Source organism: Ochotona curzoniae, unplaced genomic scaffold, assembly GCF_017591425.1.
Source record: "Ochotona curzoniae isolate NIBS_2020 unplaced genomic scaffold, NIBS_Ocur_1.0 contig_1014, whole genome shotgun sequence".
Lineage (NCBI taxonomy): Eukaryota > Metazoa > Chordata > Mammalia > Lagomorpha > Ochotonidae > Ochotona > Ochotona curzoniae.
In genome coordinates, this window is record NW_024464920.1 from 44309764 (window position 1) to 44327943 (window position 18180).

An 18180-nucleotide genomic window follows, 5' to 3' on the forward strand; every position below is an offset into this window, starting at 1 on the left:
ACTCAAGTGGTATTAGATGCATTGCAAAGGCTCTTTAAGGATTAATCAGCTCTGGTTGCCCCTATCTCATGTACAGGAATATGTACAAGGGCACTTCAAAAATTCTGTGGGGAAAAAAAAATGAAATTAGACCCAAAGTATTTTTGTGCGCCCTGGATATTTGGGGTCGTTAAAAGGTGCAGAGGTAAGGTCCATGAAGAAAATTATTCATAACATTTTTAAGGATATTTTACTACCAGAATAAACACCTTTTGATTGAATTTTTCCTCGAACTTCTTAGAGTATTCTTCTAGTCACGGGAATACAGGCAGTAAGAAGTGCTTGCTGCTCTCCATGAGTTTAGAATCATAAAGACTTTCACATAAAATGTGATCTACAGTCAAGTGCAACAGAGTTTATGATGAGCTGCAGGAACACAAGGGCAGTGACAAACAGCCGGGAGGCTGGCAAAGCTCTCCTATTTTACCCAAGAGGTACCAGCAAACAGAGGAGAAGGAAGGACACAGAAATAGTGTGAAAAAAACAAAGCGTGTGTTACAAAGCAGCAGTTCCCTTCATGGAGCAAGGATTTGATGGGTAGAATTTAGGTCAGGAGATGAAAAGAGGTGGAGCCAGAAACAGACTGGAACATGCTCAGTGGCAGGTGGAAAACCCATGCAGAGGATGTGCGGGCATGTTCCTTCAGGGACTCTTCAGCTGTGAAGAGGCACTTGCACTACTTCTTTCAAAGAGATCGGTGCTAACAGCGTGTCCATTATGTGGGAGGGCACAGGCCTCACATCCTGGAGCCAGGAGGTTAGCTAAGGGATTACTGGAACTACAGAAATATGGGACTTACTCGTAGCTATGCAGTTGGGCATGGGTTTGAGAGAGGAGTGAACGGTTGCCAAGAAGAAGGTGGAGTTTAAAGGAAGGTATCAAATCAGGTTGGGAACTTGAGTAGATTGTGGCGACTGAATCTGGATTCTGGGAGAGTCTGGAGAGATGAAGGTCTGGGATTGGTTCATGTTCAAGTGTCAGCTGAAGTCATCGGTGTGATTGAAATTGTCAGGAGGCATGAAGAGAATGAAGAAGGTGAAGGATGGGCGCTGGTGGACATGGACACCTGACATCTGTTTATGATTCCACATTCTCATGAGTGAAAGCATTGCTAGGAGCTACTTTTTGCTAAAGAAATGGAATGATTTTTTGTTGTCATTTCTAAAATTTTTGAGTTATAGAGATTGGGAGATTGAAATTGAAATCCTACCAGCTGGTTTACTCACGCAAATGCCTGTGAACAGGGATCTGGAAACTCAATCCAAGTCTCCCATGAGGGTGTCGGGGACCCAATTACTTCAGCCATCATCTGCTGCTTCCCATGGTATGCCTCTGCAGGAAGCTGAAACTGAGAGCAGAGCTGTGATTCAAACCCAGGTGCTTTTAGATGGGTGGCAGACATCCCCAGGGACAGTGTCTTAATCTTCATGCCATGTGTTTTCCAGCAACTCCTGTCTTCAAAAGAACTTTTTGAAATGATTGTGAACAAAGAAAACCGAGTCCTCTAGATTAGAAGTTTCTTGATGTCAGCCATCGGGGTTCTGCCTTAGTTCATAGCATGTTCTGACTTCATTCAGAAATCCCTCCTCCTTGTGCTGTGGCCTTCGTTGGAAGCCAGGAGACTGGGAGTCTTGAAGGCTGACCTAAAATGGTGAAGTGTTGAGTAGACTGCAAGAGGTTTACTGGTTTGCAATTTCACATTTTATAACAAAGTTGTCAATCTCGACTATAAAGAGGTAAATCAGATAACTTCCTTAAGACAATGGAAGAACTGAGCAGCAAGTCAGGCCTTGGAGGCCTTGAGAGGGATGAGGCCTGGGGGCTAGGTGGTCCTCTTGGGATGCTATAGATGAAGGCTTGATTAGCTGAGCCCTGGGTAAATTCCTCTGAGAGCCCTTCTGCTCAGAGCCCTTCTGCTCTGAGCCAAGATGGCAGATGTTGGAATACATTCAGTAGGATTGCTGGGACAGCAAGGCCTGTGAGATCCTGTTGAGAAGAGGCTGCAGGAAAGAGGAGACGGAGGGCCTCTTCCCCCAGAGTGCATTCTTGGCCCCAGTGAGTCCTGGGATGTGCTTTCATGCTCTCCTTGAAGATAGGTGAGCACTCTGTGCTCTGTCTAGTCTGCCAGGGATGGACAGCATTCTTCATCTAGTCCCTGTTTCAATAATGCTTTGACTAAATTGCCTTGTTAGCTTCTTTGTACTCTCTGTTCCCAGACATGATCTAATTCTGAGTTATGTTTGAATTATTGTTTTACAAAGTGTGTAAGAGCTGAAACCTTGGAAATAAACTGTCAGTTGCCTAAGAGAGCACTGCCCTCCCCCTTGGGTCGCATCTTCTCCCCAGGAACCCGCAAGGTAAACTTGCAACAGGAAAACATTGGTGTATTGAGATGAGGTTCACTGGTGTTTGAATATGTACTAGATGACCTTGGGACTGTGTGATCCTGAGCACATTATCCACTCTTCCTGAGATTCATTAATAATGGGCTTACAAGGCCTGTTGTGAAAGATTTGATTTTGCTACTTATCTCACAAAATCCCGGAGACCACTACTTGAATGAAATAGTCCTGTATACTCTGCTGGGGTGGAAGCCATGTATTCATTTGTACTCACCGTCCACGTGGACACCCCACAGTTGAGGCTGTCTTGAGGGGACTCCCCAGCAGGATGGCCACATTCTGGGCTGTTGGAGCTGTGGAGGTAGAGGTGGACAAGATTCATATAGCTCTGCCTTCCTGCTGAGCCTTTCTCTTCTGATTTCATCTGATTGGCCACAGCCAGGTGCTATGGAGGCTGCAAAGTGTTCTCTTGGTTTCCTTTCCCAAGGATCCCTGAGGGATGCCTACTGAAGAAGGGTGAATGGATTTACTGGCAGGACTAACAGTGGCTGCTCTTCCCCAGCAGGGTTCCATGAGGGCAGGATATTTTTTATGACAAATGCTAGAGCATAACTTATGCTCACTAAATAACCATTTTTCCCTTGTTTTGAAGCAGCTTGTGTAGAGATGGAACTTCAATATAGTAACAGGAAAGGACTAGATTATACCAGGATTTCCCCCCCAAAAGATTCACTATCATGAAGATAGAATTTTAACATCCATCAATTAGGAATGATAGGAGGAGTGTTAGAGAACAGGAGACATAGTGTTAAGGGAAGCCAGCGCCAAAGATGGCACCAACCCTGCTTCTTGTTTCATATGAAAGGATTTTTATGTGGACAATTTCAAAGTGCAAAGCAGGATTTATTTAGGAGAGAGGTCTCTTGCCATAGTGACAGGAGGGGCTCCAAGGGAGGAAAGAACCGAGAAAGTGATAGAAGTGGTGTCTTTTCACCATCTCAGTGAGGAGGACATGGGAGTCAAAGGGGAGAGAGGGGAAGTGATTTCACCATGGATAGTCTGGTTCCTGGTCAGAAGAGGATGACTGACTGCCCCCTCCTGCCATCCTTAGGATAAGCTGTAATCGCAGGCACCGTCTCTTCTTCTTAGCTTTCTCATGATAAAAATTCAAAGAGATGCAAGGTGACACTTTGATCTAGTCAAAGATCAAAGGGGCTTCCTGACCGTTTTAAATTTTCAGGTGAAACTGGAACTTGGGAGCTGGAATGCACATCCCAATGGGGTTCCACCTCGCAACCCAGTTGTTGTTCTCAAGTTAAAACCAGAAGCCTAGAGGAACTCCTTTCCAATGGAGGGCAAAAATCAGATTTTGTATTTTTGAAAAGTAACTTCACCAGGGACCAGAGACCCTAACTACTGATTAGCACATCTGGCTCTGCAGAATAGGGAGATAACTCTTGCTTCTGCTATTTGAGTTAGGGACCAGGCCCTCGGTTTAGGGTTTGGCCTGTGTTGTCTTACAGAATGGTCACGGAAACCAAGTGGGACCTTGAGCTGTCTTGCCTGTAGTCTGGTAATTACTAAATTTTCAGTCCTGGATTCACAAAAAGATATTGGGCCTTAAAGGCAGTGGCTCTAACCTTTAGGTTATCTTGCACAGCCATATATCCCTTGCTGCAAGTATAGGTTCCTGCAGTACCTATTTACCAAATTTCTCCGTTGTGGGCACTGTTTTGGAGCCTGGGGGTAGAGGGGTGAGCAACACCAACAGCGGGACGGTTTCAGCAAACTTATATGCAAGTGGAGGAAATAACGAATGCCGTAATGAATCATTTAGGAAAATAAGTAAAAATGAAAGCAGACGGTTGTAGATGCCAAGTGGGAAATACAACACGCGGAAGATGGCTTGGCTCATGGAGACAGGGTTTCTTTAGACAGCATGGCCTTTCTGAGATTGAAGCTGAAGTAAATGATGAGTTAAGGTAGAGAGAGAGAGAGAGGACTCAAGGAATCTGCAAAGCTGGGGAGTTGGAATGGGGCTGGAACCAAGCATTAGGGTTCACTTCCTGCAGCAGTGCCTGAGGTCATATAGAAAAACAAAATGAACTATAACTATATAATAAACAAACCTATAGTCTAAGCTGGAGAAAATGGATCAGGATAGTTCAAGGGCAAGCAAGGTACTTACATTTTTTTATATTACTGTTTTTCTACACTTTCCTCTGTAGTTTTCAGTGCTGAATCTTAGTCATCCACGTGCGGAGTCCCTTTTTCTGCTTAGGAGTCAGATTGCATGTGGTCTTGTCTGGTTGGCTTCCTGAATGTCCCTACACCATCCTGGAGGTGTGGGTGGCTTTTTGTTTTCCCATGGTGAACGTGGGAGCTGAGAGAAGGTAGCAGAGAGGCCAGCAGTGAGCAGGGATGACTGAGTGTGCCCTAACAGGGGACTTGTGCTGAAGGTGCAGGTGTGAGGAGGGCAGAGCCTCAGCTCCTGTGGAGTCGATGCCAGTTAAGACCCACTGGGGGAGGAAGTCCAGGGTATGGCATGGGCTGCAGTATCTGACTTCTCAGGGGTGGGGGAGTGCCTTCAGATCAACAGGTGATCCCTATTTGACTTAACCAATAGGATTTAGAAAGCTGGGCACTCCAGGGTTTTGGGATCAGGACCAGGAGATGTAATTAGTAAGCAAGGATAGGTCACCAAAGGACCTGCACCTAGACCCCATCTGTTGATTTCTGCATCATAATAATGGAAAAATTGCAAGAGAGGTAGAGCAGGATTTAAGCAGGTGTGAGAAGTATCCATCCTGGATGCCAGAGGGTGATGGGATAGAAGTCAGGTGGGCAGGAAGAGGAGCTGGTGCTCTGTGTGTAGGTGGGTGGTGCTGCAGGGGTATATTCAGGTCATATGATGGGGGCTGTAAGTGAACAGAGGTTCAGGTCAACCACAAAGTGTTCTTTTTTGTTGGCAAAGCACATGGGACAATGCAATCACATCTCCGAGTTTGATGACCTAGTCATTCACACCTCAGGCCAGCCTTGGAAACTGGGGCCAGGCTGGAGTGGCGGGGGCTCCACTTCAGGGCTGAGAATGAGGGGCTTGGTGTGCTGCAGCATGCAGGGAAAGCCAAGGCTCCTTGGAGGATAGTCCCCTCTGCCGCTGACCCCTAGACACTCTCACAGCCCATCCTTGCTGTGTGTGATGGATGGACAACAGACAATTAAGTCAGAGCCCTACATGCTTCGTCTGCTGCTGGCTTCCTTAATTGTATTCTCTACACATTCTGTATAAATAGATTTAAGCAAGACACTATGTTCTTTAAATTGTGCATTTCTGTTGTTATGGAAACGGTTGCTTTTACCTCTACCAGCACCGCCCCCCCCCAATCCATTTCAGCTTTGCCATAGGAACAAATTTAGCACCACCTGCTTCCTCCCCTCCTTTGGATGAATTATCTGCCATTCTTTGTATTCTGAGGTCCCCATGAATGGGTCAGGATAACCTGCAGATGGCCTGTCTTAAGAGAAGTATTGGGTTAGCAGCTGTGATTTCCGGAGACCTGGTCTGTCCACGCTAACCTTTTCAGTGATAAGTGGCTCATTCCACAGATTCATAGACTGTCGGAACCAGAAAGGAATCTCTAAAGAGATCATCCTCACTGCAACAATTTCTAATCACCTTCCAGACTGCATTCAATGTGTTAATTAGTCTCTAAAGGAACCCTGAAATTAAATCATTTGTTCGGAAACATTTATTGAACACTAGCACTGAGCTGTGGCAGACACGGGTAATAACCCCGGAGCATTGCACGGTGCCTCTCACGGGGAGGGGAATCGGCAGAAGCAGCCCCCTCCTCCAGGCCAGTGGGAGAGCTGGCTCTGTAACTGGCCATCGTGCCCTAGGTTACAGGCTTGGGTATGAGGGGGGCACAGTTTCCTAGGAGCAGACAAATCACCTCTGCGTTACCTGCATTTTTATTTTTGCAAACGGTGAGCACATGAACATTGGGGGACTCAAAGGGAAGTTCCTTGCCAACACCACAAAGCTTCTAGCGGCAGAACCAAGTCAGCAACCCAGGATTCCCGACTCCCCACTGCATAGCCTTTTCTCAGCTCACACTAACTCCAAAACAGTGTGCCTGAGATTTCAGTGGGCGTGGGAATTACCTGGTGTGTGTGGCTCAATGCTTGCCCCTTTTTCAGCCCCCATAACCTGTAGTGTTGAAATTCTAGGTCCCAATGTCGTGGTACTAGGAGGTGAGGTCTTAGGGAGGCAATTAGATCGCTAGAGTGTAGCTGTTACGAATGGGATTCGTGCCTTCTAAGGGATGCCATAGCTCCTTTGCCACTTCCATCACAGAGGTCAGAGTGAGACGGCACCAGCTGAGAGGAAGCAGCCCCTTATCAGAAACTGAATGCACTGGCATTTTGATCTTGGACACGCCATCTACTACGATGCTGAGGCAGGTACGTTGTTAGGGCCCTGAGTTACTGGAAAGCTTGCCTTTTTTTTTTTTTACAGTGACCTAAGTGGACTAAGACACCTGTTGGGTCTTGTTAAACACAAACTCTGACCTGGTGGGGCTGGGGTGAGGTTTGAGATTTGGAATTTTGAGATTTAGAATTTCTGTCCAGGTGATGGTGAGGCTGCTGATTCAATGACCGCAGTCTGATTTGCAAAACTAAGACATCATTTTCATTCTTTGGAGATACTAATCCCAGACTCCTGTGAGGGTCTACTAGGGCCTCTATGTTCCTTAATGTTATTTGGTGGATGACCCAAGCTTTGACATATGCATCACGGCACAGAGTGGACTCCTCAATCTGGGGAAGTCTGGAAGGTTCTAAGCTCAGTTATGTGCAGGTTGCACCCATGGTACAGTGGATGTCAGCTAGAGGCTGGGGAGTCCAAGGTCATGGTTCCAGCACCCTCAGCTTCTGCTGAGTGCTTGTTCTCTTACGTGCTCCTGTAATAGAAGGCAGGGAGAAATTCTTGAGTGTCAGAGTGGAGATACTGTCCCCAGAAGGAGGGAATGCATGCTGGAGTATCAGGAGAAACACGTGACTAAAAAAGAGTGCCAAGGGCATGAGGCAGAAGTCTGGAGACTACAGCTGGCAGGTGCACATGGCTAGAATGAAGGAGCAATGAGAGGTGAGGAAAATGAGAGCAGACATGTAACGACATTAGATTTTACCCAGGGTACAGATTCCTTGGAATTTTGTAAGTAGAAGCATGACATATATAACTCCTTTGAGTGACACTGGCTGCTCTTTTAAGAATGAACTGTAAGGGAACAAGAATACCATTGGGAAGACCAAAAGTCCTCACCAGACAAGGAAGTGCAGCTGCCCTGGTACGTCTCCCCTACAGCCAACACCAAAGCATGTGGAGATGCACTACTCACCTGGGAAGGAAGTTGGCATTCCCTCTAGCTGAGCCCTGAACATCCAAGACAAAGTATCAACATGTGCCTTTACTTAATGTTTCTACTATCCAGGAGAGTCTGCTTAGGAGGAAGTTGTGGAATTCACCTTCAGGTAAACAGCCAGCAAGGAGCTGGGGCAGCGGGATGGTTGTGGGAGGCAGTTAAATCAGATGCCATCCTGTGGGTGGAAGTCGGTTAAAGCCAGTCTTACGTTCTGGGACTCAAACACTGGAACAGTTGAAACCCTGTTTCCAAAGTGAGCCCTTTGCCGGTAGGTTTGCTGTTCCATCATTAGAAAAACTAGATCTGTTTTGAGAGTAACATTGTAGGTGAATGTGCTTTTTGTTTTTTTCTTCTGTATCATTACCTGAAACCTGGGACTAATTTCTGGAGAAAGTCAGAGACCTGCAGAGATTCTACAGACAAAGCCTGTTAGGTATTATCCAATCACTTCATTTTTCTAGCCCATAAATGGAGGCCCAAAGAGGTCCAGTAAGTTGGCCATGACAGGCTAATCACTGCAGTAACCACCACCAAGTTTTAGTAGCCGCCACAGTCGAGCTTTGCTTCTCCAGCCCCCATCAAGCCCTGGCGAAGGACAGGACTCTGTTCTGGAGACTCTCTCAGAAGCCAAAGTTTCTCACTTGGCCCCTCTCTTTCTACAAGTTCTGAGACCTATTCATGTCACTGGTGGAAGTGTGAGGACCATGCCCTGGAGGTTTTGCCGGCTGAGTGTGAAAGCGTATTTCCAGTTGCATTCCCCTGGCTGGAATCCAGTATCATGGCCTCCACTGGAAAATCCTGTCCAACTGTGTGCCCGATGAAGAGAACAAAGACACTGATGAGTACAGACCATGGCACCAGCATTGCCTAGGTAGTATGAGGCATAGCTGGGCCCGAGAAAACAGGAGAGATGCTTAAAGCCCTTTGTCCTGCTGGGTGCTGTTTTCCTTACGCCTTTCCTTCCTCTTTATCTCTTCCCTTCTGTGTTTCTCTATCCTGTGGGCTTGTTTTTTTCTCTCTTTTTTTTTTACCCCTCTTTTTTCACACATATCTGAGCATATCTTTTAGATTCAAGGAGAGAATGATATTGAGGCATGTTTGGTCCCAAAAGCTTGTTGATGGAAAGAAACAGACACAGATTCTTAGAGCTGAGGCAGGAGTGCTGAAAGCCATGTCCATGACCAGATGTTATGTTGAAAGAACATGAGTGAAGAGGAGCCTGGGCTGAACCCCAGTGGTATCATGTGCTCAGTCTTGTCTATAGTTACTTAACTTCTTCTAACTTCCTTCCTTGCCTGTACATAGTGCACAATAAGATCCTGCAGTGGTGGTGGAATGGGATGGGATGAGCATTCAGAAGAGACTACAGTGAGATGCTGGTATGTTCCATGTGTATTGGTCCTTTCGTCTTTGTGTCAAGAGAGCCAGAGATGCTCAGTGGAGAGGGAGATAACTCCATCTTGGTGAGTCAGAGAAGGCTGAAGAAGGGGTGTCTGAACTGGTTCCTGGAGACCAGCTCTGCACTGAAGTTAGATGCCAAGAGTCAGCTCTGGGCTGCTGGAGAGTTCTGCATCAGAGGTCTGCAATTAGGCTATAGTACAATCGTTTCCTCTTGCCAAAAACGAGCTTCATAAACAACATAGATTTCCTTAAAAGAAAAAAATCTATTTCTCTGAAAAGCATAGTGACAAAGAGGAAGGTGAATGCACACACAGAGCTGGGGCCCAGCCTTCCATCAGCTGGTTCACTACTCAGGTGCCCACAATAGCTGGGGGTAGGCCTGGCCGAGGTCACCGTCTTGGTCTCCTACATGAGCAGCAGGAGCTGAAGTATTCAGGCTATCATCTGCTACTTTCCTCAGTGCAATAGCATGGAGCTGGGTTGGAAGTGGAGCAGCTGGCATTCAGGCTGGGTGCTCTGATCTGGGATGCTAATGTTTTAAGTGGTGGTTAACCCACAACTGCCACAACGTCAGTCTCCAGTTTATTATCTCTTAGCGCTGGGGGGTCAGATGTTTGAAATGGGTTTCACTAGGTCAAGATGAGAAAATCAGCAGGACTGTGACCCCCTAGAGGAAGCCCCAGTCCCTTACTCATCCCAGGTCCCAAACCCTCTGAATTCCCAGACTCGCAGTATGCTTTGAGAGTCCTTGGTGCAGTGCTCTGATTCTGATTCTGACTTCCCTGTGGCTCCTACAAGAACCCTGATGACTGCATTGGCTACCTGGAGCAGCCAGGATGAGCTCATCTCTGCAGGGTCCCATTTGCCATGTAAGCCTGCAGATCCACACATGCTGAGGATTAAGTTATGAGCACTGTGATTGTGGCAGGGGACCTTATTTTTTTCCACTACACAAGATGAGTCTGTTTTCTGGCACATTTGCATTCTGTGGAATGCGTTACACTGACTTGGCACAGGGGCAGGAACTCGTATGCCTTGCTCATTATCTATAGACTCTCTGAAGAAGAACACCTCAATGCCACACAAGACAATGGTGTTCCTTTGAGTTCCCAGGAGCAGCAACGCAGAAGAGGCACACGGCCTTGCTACCTGCCAATCATTCCTCTCCTGGTTAATTAATCCTGGGAATTGCATCTAGCAGCTCTGTATTCTTTTAATTTAAAGCTTTGGATGTTTTAAAGAGAATGTGTGGGGGAAAGAAATAAGGAGGGTTGCAGGAATAGCATCATTAGTGTGACCAGTTACTTGACTGTTAGTATGAACTGCTTTTTAATTTTTCTTGTAGAGAAAAAAAAATCAGTGGAGTTAATAAACGAGTAAAAGATGTTTAGTGTTTTGTTGTGTAGACAGAATCCACTGGACAGTGTGAGGGGATGAGGGGAGTGGGAGCAGGAACAAGGAAAAGAGCTGAGAATGTGACGGAGGTTTGCTTCCCAGCAGTCAGGTGATCTTCAGCTAGTAGTCTGGGTCTCTTAGTCTTCTAGGTGCCTTTGGCCAACATTTTCTTCTGTGCTTGCGTGAAATTACAACATTTGGATGTGTGAGGTAGCTCTTCCTAACGGCTGTGCCTATCCCCGCCATCGGGAGCCCTCTAGTAGTGAGGGCCAGTACTGCCCCCAGACACACTGGCGTGCACAGGTCTCTCCATCTGTGTTCTGGTGGGTACAGGATCCTTGGTACTCTGGCCCTTGAGTGTGATCACCCTCGTCTCCTCAGCTGCACTTCTCCAGGTCCTGATGTGTCTGCCATTCTTTCTGGCACAGCTTCAAGGCTGTGTGGATGGAAGCAGGGCATAAATTATTGAGCTGGTTTTTGTAGGGCTAGCATTATGGAGGGCTGAAGTCTGGAAAACAAATTGGGTGAAGGGCAGTGATTTCTTTGATCAGCACAAAAAGAAGTCCTAAGTCAGTGTCGGCATTCTGCTTTGGATGAGTTAGAACTTGGCATTCACCATACAGTCCCAGGGGGGTCCTGTGTAGACGCTACACTTGTTCTACATCTGAGGAAACTGACAAAGCTAACTAGTGTAACTTCCATAGGAAGTAAACGACAGCTCCAACTTCTCTAGAAGATTGATTTATTTTTATTGCAAAGTCAGAAATACAGAGAGGAGGAGAGACAAAGAGGAAGGTTTTCCATCAACTGATTCACTCCCCGAGCAGCCGCAATGGCTGGAGCTGAGCCAATCCGAAGCCAGGAGCCTGGAGTCTCTTCTAGGCCTTCCACATGGATGCAGGGTCCCAAGGCTTTTGGCCATCCTCAACTGCTTTCTCAGACTACAGGCAGGGAGCTGGATGGGAAGTGGGACTGCCAGGATTAGAACCAGTGCACATATGGGATCCTGGCGCTTTCAAGGCAAGGACTTTAGCCATTAGGCTACTGTACTAGGCTCAGCTCCAACTTTGATCTCATTGCTTTCATTTATTTATTTAATGTTTGCAGATGACTTACGTGACTGCCAAGTGCTCTGTTGGACAATGGGACATTAAACTGAATGAAACAGGTCCTGTTCAAAGAAGTTAACTTCTTTGAGACAAACTAATAAGCAGAGAAGGAAACTATAGGGAAATGAGACTTGAGCATTCATTTTCTTGTGAGAGACAAAAGCAAAGAAGTTCTTCCAGCACAAAGTCCTTTGTGTGTTGATGAAGGAAGCTACTACCATCCTGGGACCATGGCAAACCACAGGTCCTTTGGAACTCATAGTAGGAAGATAAACACCCAGGAGAAAGCTCATCAGTGTGTGTGTTGGGGGATGGGGGAATGGGAAGCACTTTTTAGGGGAAAGGTGTCATCAGAATGTGTACCCATGTGAGTTCTGGCTTGGAGCCTAATCTGGTAGGACGTCTGTATCCACAGTCCAATTCTTCTGCTGGCCCTGGGAGTTCAGCTGAGATGGCCAAGATGTCCAATATAACCACCCCCCCCCCCCAAATGACTCCCAACAGGAGCCTTGTTGCCAGAGGAAGTTGGATGGAATCTGGTGCAAGTTTTGAACTCCCTTGATTTTTTTAAAAACCTCTGTTCCCATGTGGTCATTTGGGTATTAGACGCACAAGGAACTCCGTGGTTCCTACCTACACAGTTCAGTTCTGTAACCCCAATGTTTAGAAAAGCTTCCACTCAATAAATATCTCCAAAATGAAGTATTGGCCATTGCTCTGGCACTGCCATCATGGACGCTGGACTTGGATAACCTAACTGGAACCTCAGCCATGCCATTTTCTGGATGTGCAGCTCTGGCTAGAATATCTGCCAACTCTTGAGTCCGAGTGTCCTCATTCGTACAGTGTGGGCAGAAGTGCCTTGTTCCTCTGGTCCTTAGGAGGATTCGATGAGACTCTGACTGTCAAGTACTCAGTGGAGGGCCTGATGGATGATGTTTGATAAAGAAATAATTGGAACTGGCTCCTTTGTGAAGTTTGTAGTTAGAGGGGTTCACTGTCAGGTGTGTCTCCCCCAGCCACCAACCTTCCCTCAAGATCCAAATTGGAGGTAAAAAGGCTGGTTGCTTAGTCTTGGTGCTGCAACTGTGGTCATTCCTCTCTCTCGTCAGAGATCAAGAATTCTGTAAGGTTCCATCTGCTTCTGTAGTGCAGCCCTAAATTATTGAAAACCATGAAATATTGATGAACTGTTTGTAAAACAGAGGGACTTTAATGTATTGATCATGAATTGAGAACATCTTAATGAGTTTCAGGATTGGCAGTAATAGGGCTTGATGGTGGTTTGATTCCTCCCGTGTCTCTTAGAGGCAGCTGTGAGAATAAATTCCTGTTGTCGTCATCTTGCATTTGTGCCACGGTACATTATAAACCCTATGTTTACATTACATTAAATGTCAGTTGAAGGAGGGATATGGAGAGAGAAAGAAGTAATAACTTCCTTGTTAAAGGCCAACATAGTACCTTGGTTGAAAAATCCTTGATTTTATTGAGTTCTCTGGGTGACTCCCACAGATAATGGAAAACTGGTGGTTAATGTTGGAGCTGCTTGTCCTCCAGGCCATTGTCCTCCACCCAACAAGATCTCTCCTCGAAGGTTCAGAAAACTTCTCTATTTCCTTACTTTTAGGAGAAAGGATCCAAAAGTCAGAAGTGAATTGGTAACAAGCCAAGCCAATACTGCCATTTTACAAACTGAAAAACAGAATCAGACAGAAAGCATCTAAACTAAGGTCCCATAAGTCATTGGGGTTAAAACGGCCTGCCTGCTCCACCACCCACTCCCTCTTATCCCAGGTAACCCTGACTCTGATCTGATGGTTCCTCCCCTCCCCTCCCTTCCCTCCCCTCCCCTTCCCTCCCCTCCCCTCCCCTTCCCTCCCCTTCCCTCCCCTCCCCTCGCCTCCCCTCCCTCCCCTTCCCTCCCCTCCCCTCCCTTTCCCTCCCCTTCCCTCCCCTCGCCTCGCCTCCCCTCCCCTCCCCTCCCCTTTCCTCCCCTCCCCTCCTCTCCAGTCCCTGTGTGAGCATTGAGGCCCTGGTGGCAGAATCAAGGTCTTGGAGAACTGCGTTGCTGTTGAGGCACTGTCCTGCTGCCGCCTTTTGGTTAGATTTGGAAGAGTGTATTGCTAGGGCGAGGGTCTCGTATTTGCTGTGTCATCTGCTGAGGTGAGGGGTTGGTTGGTTTCTGACTTGATTTTGCATTCGCAAGTGTTAGGTCTGATTCTTGCCAAGAAAGTTGGTAGGGAGGGCACTGCAATATTTGCAGATAATATTTATTGAAACATTTTTGTGTACCAAGTCACTGTGCCAAGCACTCGACTCCCAGGAGCTCTTTTCTTTGAGCACAGCCTCTGAAACAGGGAGTGTGGTGCGCCCACGTTACAGAGGGAATGATTGTAGAAGCACCATTTTCTTTGTCTTGAACACACGCTTTCATTTGATGCTTTTGACCTCCTCTTGTTCCTTGTTGGGACTGTGGCTTGTTGGGGTGCCAACGCTGACTTCCAGGTCTCTACTGCTGCCAGCCCATGGTGCTCTTCAGAAGCCAGGCTTGGGTCCTGTCTCCCAAAGGCCAGGTTTTTGGTAACTCAATCCCAAGTGTGTCTGTGTTGGCAGGTGTTCTGATCCCATGAGCTCTGCCCTCACAAAAGGATGATGGTGTGGTCATGGGATGTTCCATTGGGTTGGAGAGGAGCAGGACACCAGGGCTACGGCTCCCAGTTATTTATTTTCGCTGCATTTGAAAAGAGAGGAGGTGAGAGAGGGAGACAGATTAATGTCTCTGTCTACTAGTTCATTCCTCATATGCCCAAGAGTGCCTACGCTGAACCAGGCTGAAGCCAGAAGCCCAGGACACTATGCTAGTCTCCCATGAGGGTGGCAGGGACCCAAGGACTTGAGCCATCATCTCTGTCTTCCTAGGACAGCAGGATGCTGAGTGAAAAACAGAGGAGCTGGGACTGCAGCTGGCATTGCGAGTAGTGACCTAATCTACTGTGCCCCACTGTTGACTCTGCTTAACTTTTTTATGGCTAAAACGTATATTATTAATGTCTTCATTCTTTTTCTAATAAAAATAGTCAATACCATGAATTCTCTAAGCACTGTTTTAGCAGTAACTCACATATTTTATTAATCTCAATATTTTTATTTCAGATTTTTATTTGGTTTTCTATATTTCTGTAATTGCTCTGGAAATTTTTCTCTTCAAACCATTGATAATTTGAAAGTGGTTTGGGATGTTTTTCAGAATTTCTGCTGAAGTTTAATATCATAGTAGTCAAAAATATGATTTCAATCCTTTTTTAAATCTTGTTTCTCTTGCTCCTGTGACTTAGAATGGGGTCTATCATGGTAAGTTCTTTTATGTGGAACGTTCTATAAACATCAATTAGATGAACTTGTGCATGTTTTTCAGTTCTTTGATACTCTTGCAGATTTTTCATGTTCTATTTATTACTGGAAGAGGAGCTTTCAAATGTCAAACCATAGTTGTAGATATGCCTAATTCTCTTTACAGCTCTGTCAACTTTCCCCACACACATTTTGAAATTTGTTGGTTTGTAGCACATTTTAGATTTGTTGATATTTAATTGATCTATCATTTTGTATTATTCCCGGTTATTCCTACTGATATTCTTCACCTGAAGCCCACTGACTGCAGTAACTCCCACTTTGTCAGTGTTGGATACGTCAGTTTTCAAGTTTTCCTTTGACCTTTATCATTATCGAAGTGAGCTTAATATGCAGCAGAGTTACATGCTTTGAGCACATCCTGAAAATCTTGTTTCGCATAGTTAGACCAGTTGTATGAAGTGTAATTAGATATGTTGATATGCTTTGATTTCGATTGCTTTTTAATTCTCTGTATCCCTTGTTTTAATTCTATTTGATTTCCTGACCCTTTGGATTATTTGAACCTTTGAAAATCTTTTTTTCTTTTTAACTTTTTCTCATTTATATTAGAAGGGGCAAATTTCATTGTGCTTTATACATACAGTTTTTAAATCTCCATTAAAAAATTTTTTTTTTACTTTTGATGATGTTTACATAGTGATTAGAGTGGGAAGGGTTAAGGGGTAGGGAAAGTGGACAAGACCATTGTTTCCAGATTTACCTCTTCTTTCTCCTGTTTCTGGGGGCTCAGGAAATGAAGGGGGAAGCCATACCCAGCCTCCCAACTGCCTCAGTACCCAGGGATGGGGAACAGCCACCAGATATCAACCCAGGGTTCCCAAAATGGAGCATGCTCTAAGGGCTCTGCTCAAGTGGTTTCAATAGTTCTAAAATGTTGTTGATCTTGCTGATCCAAGGATGAGGAAATCCTTCGAAAGTCCATTGGCTGACATGGTCTGCCTTAGTGTCTGTATTTACCCAGATATTTGCTATGAATGCTTGGTGGGGTAGTTGTCCAAATTGTTCTACCCTTCTTGCTATGATGGTACCTGAGGTCCTCTGCAGGCCCCAGTCGACCGCCATACCATCCACTTGCATCTGGGCATGCTGTTCACTGCTGCTTCTTAGCTACTGAGGAAGCCCAGTTCTGACACAGGCACTTCACAGTCAGTCCACAGATCCTGCAACTCTCCCCATTGTTGGATTTCCTAGTCCAGTGGTTCAGCTGAGGAAATCCCCCCAAAAAAACCTCATCTGAGATAATCCCAGACCTGACTCTTGTGTGATAGTAACACTAGATACTTGGCTATATAGTTCACAGTTCTCTGTGAGGGTCTGGCTAAATGATTTCGTTTCTGAATTATTTTTTCTGTTTTCAGACAATACACCTGTTGGCATGACTTCACGTTCCCTGAGGACTATTTCTCTGTCATCTTGAAGTCCACTGGGTCCCTCACCTGCTGTCTTCAATAGGAGTTTGAGACCACCATCCAGTGAGTTTTTTGATTATTTTTTTTGCATTGCTTTTATTTCTATAATGAGACCTTTGATGTTCCATTCCTCTCAGAATTGTTCACAGTTGTTAGTTGGAGCCTTTGTGGAATGTTCTGCCTTAGAGTTTTTATCAGACAGTAACCTGACATTTAGGTTGTCTGGATGTAGATGTCTATTGATGGCTTTTCTCAGGAGAGTTGAGTTTCCTGGGCCTTGGTATGATGAATGATTTTGACCTGGACTCTGAACATTTTGAGTAGTCTGTTGTACAATTCCAAGTGTTATTGAACTTCTCTGGGAAATTTTGATACCCCTCTTCTAATGGGCAGTAAATCTGGTTATCATCAGGGTGGCAAATTCCAACCCCACTTGTGTGGACTGTGGTTCCAGAGCAGTTTACTTTGCAAAGCCTTGAGGGTTAGTTAGGGATACAAGACATATGTGCCGCCCAGCAGTCCATCTGAGGACCAAGGCATTTTTGCTGTTTATCAGTTCACTTCTGAGGATATGAAGCATCCTGATTAGGGCCAGCATGGGTGTGAACACAGGGCTTCATAAACCACAGCGTGCCCTCACTCTATGGAGTCCCCTCTGCTCTCATCGGCTGTGGGAACTTGACTTTGCTCTGGCTCTCTTCTTGCTCCCTCTGTTTAGAACGTCGGGGCTTTAGTATCCTCACTGTGCCATGCACTTAACTGTTGCTGTATCCCAGACCACAGCAAAGTGAAGACCATAGTAAGGTGCTAACAGCAGGTGGTTCTGGGTGGTGTGTGGGAACTCTGTACAGTCCACAGGTTTTCTATAAACCTGGAACTATTTGAAATGACAGTATATTTTAAAAAGCCATCAGTATCTGCCTCACTTTCTCTGGATCACAGATACACTGACAGAGAGCCAGCTCCCATTACAGAGCATCTTGGCTCCCTGAGGCCTCTCCTCTAGGGGTTGCTGCTACTGATATCACAGGATTGCTTGGGTGCTGACTGAGAGAGCAAAGAGGGTGTTGGCAGTTCCCTTCTCTGGAGCTGGAGCTGGAACTAAAAGCTTATTTCGAGGGCTTTGCTCTTTGCATTGAGGCTCACTTCAACTAGCTTTGCCTTCAGGCTAGTAGATCCTGGAAGAAAAGCAACAGAAAATTTGGTGGGTTTGATGGTTCCTATCCCTGTATTCTCCAGTGCACCTGCTGTGATCTGCGTTTCAGCCCCCTTGAACAGCTGCTCCAAGCATCTTGCCTTCAGTGCGAGAGCAAATGGGAGTGTGTTCCTTTTATACCTTCACATATGTTTATAACTTACTTTTATGAAACATAATACATATATCAGTGTGTGTAAGGTTTAAGTATGTCATCAAATGAATATAAAAACACCCAGAAAGCAATAACCTGGCTTAACAAAATGCTAATTCCTAAGTTGCAAGCACAGGTGACTCGCTTTCTGCCATGCTGGGAGCAAGCATCATCTCCTCACTTGATGGTAACTGTGTTCTCTGCCTTTTATGTTGATGTTGTACAACTGCATGATTGAGTTGCATCTTTTTTAAAACTTTGGTACAAACTCTTGTATACACTTGAAATTA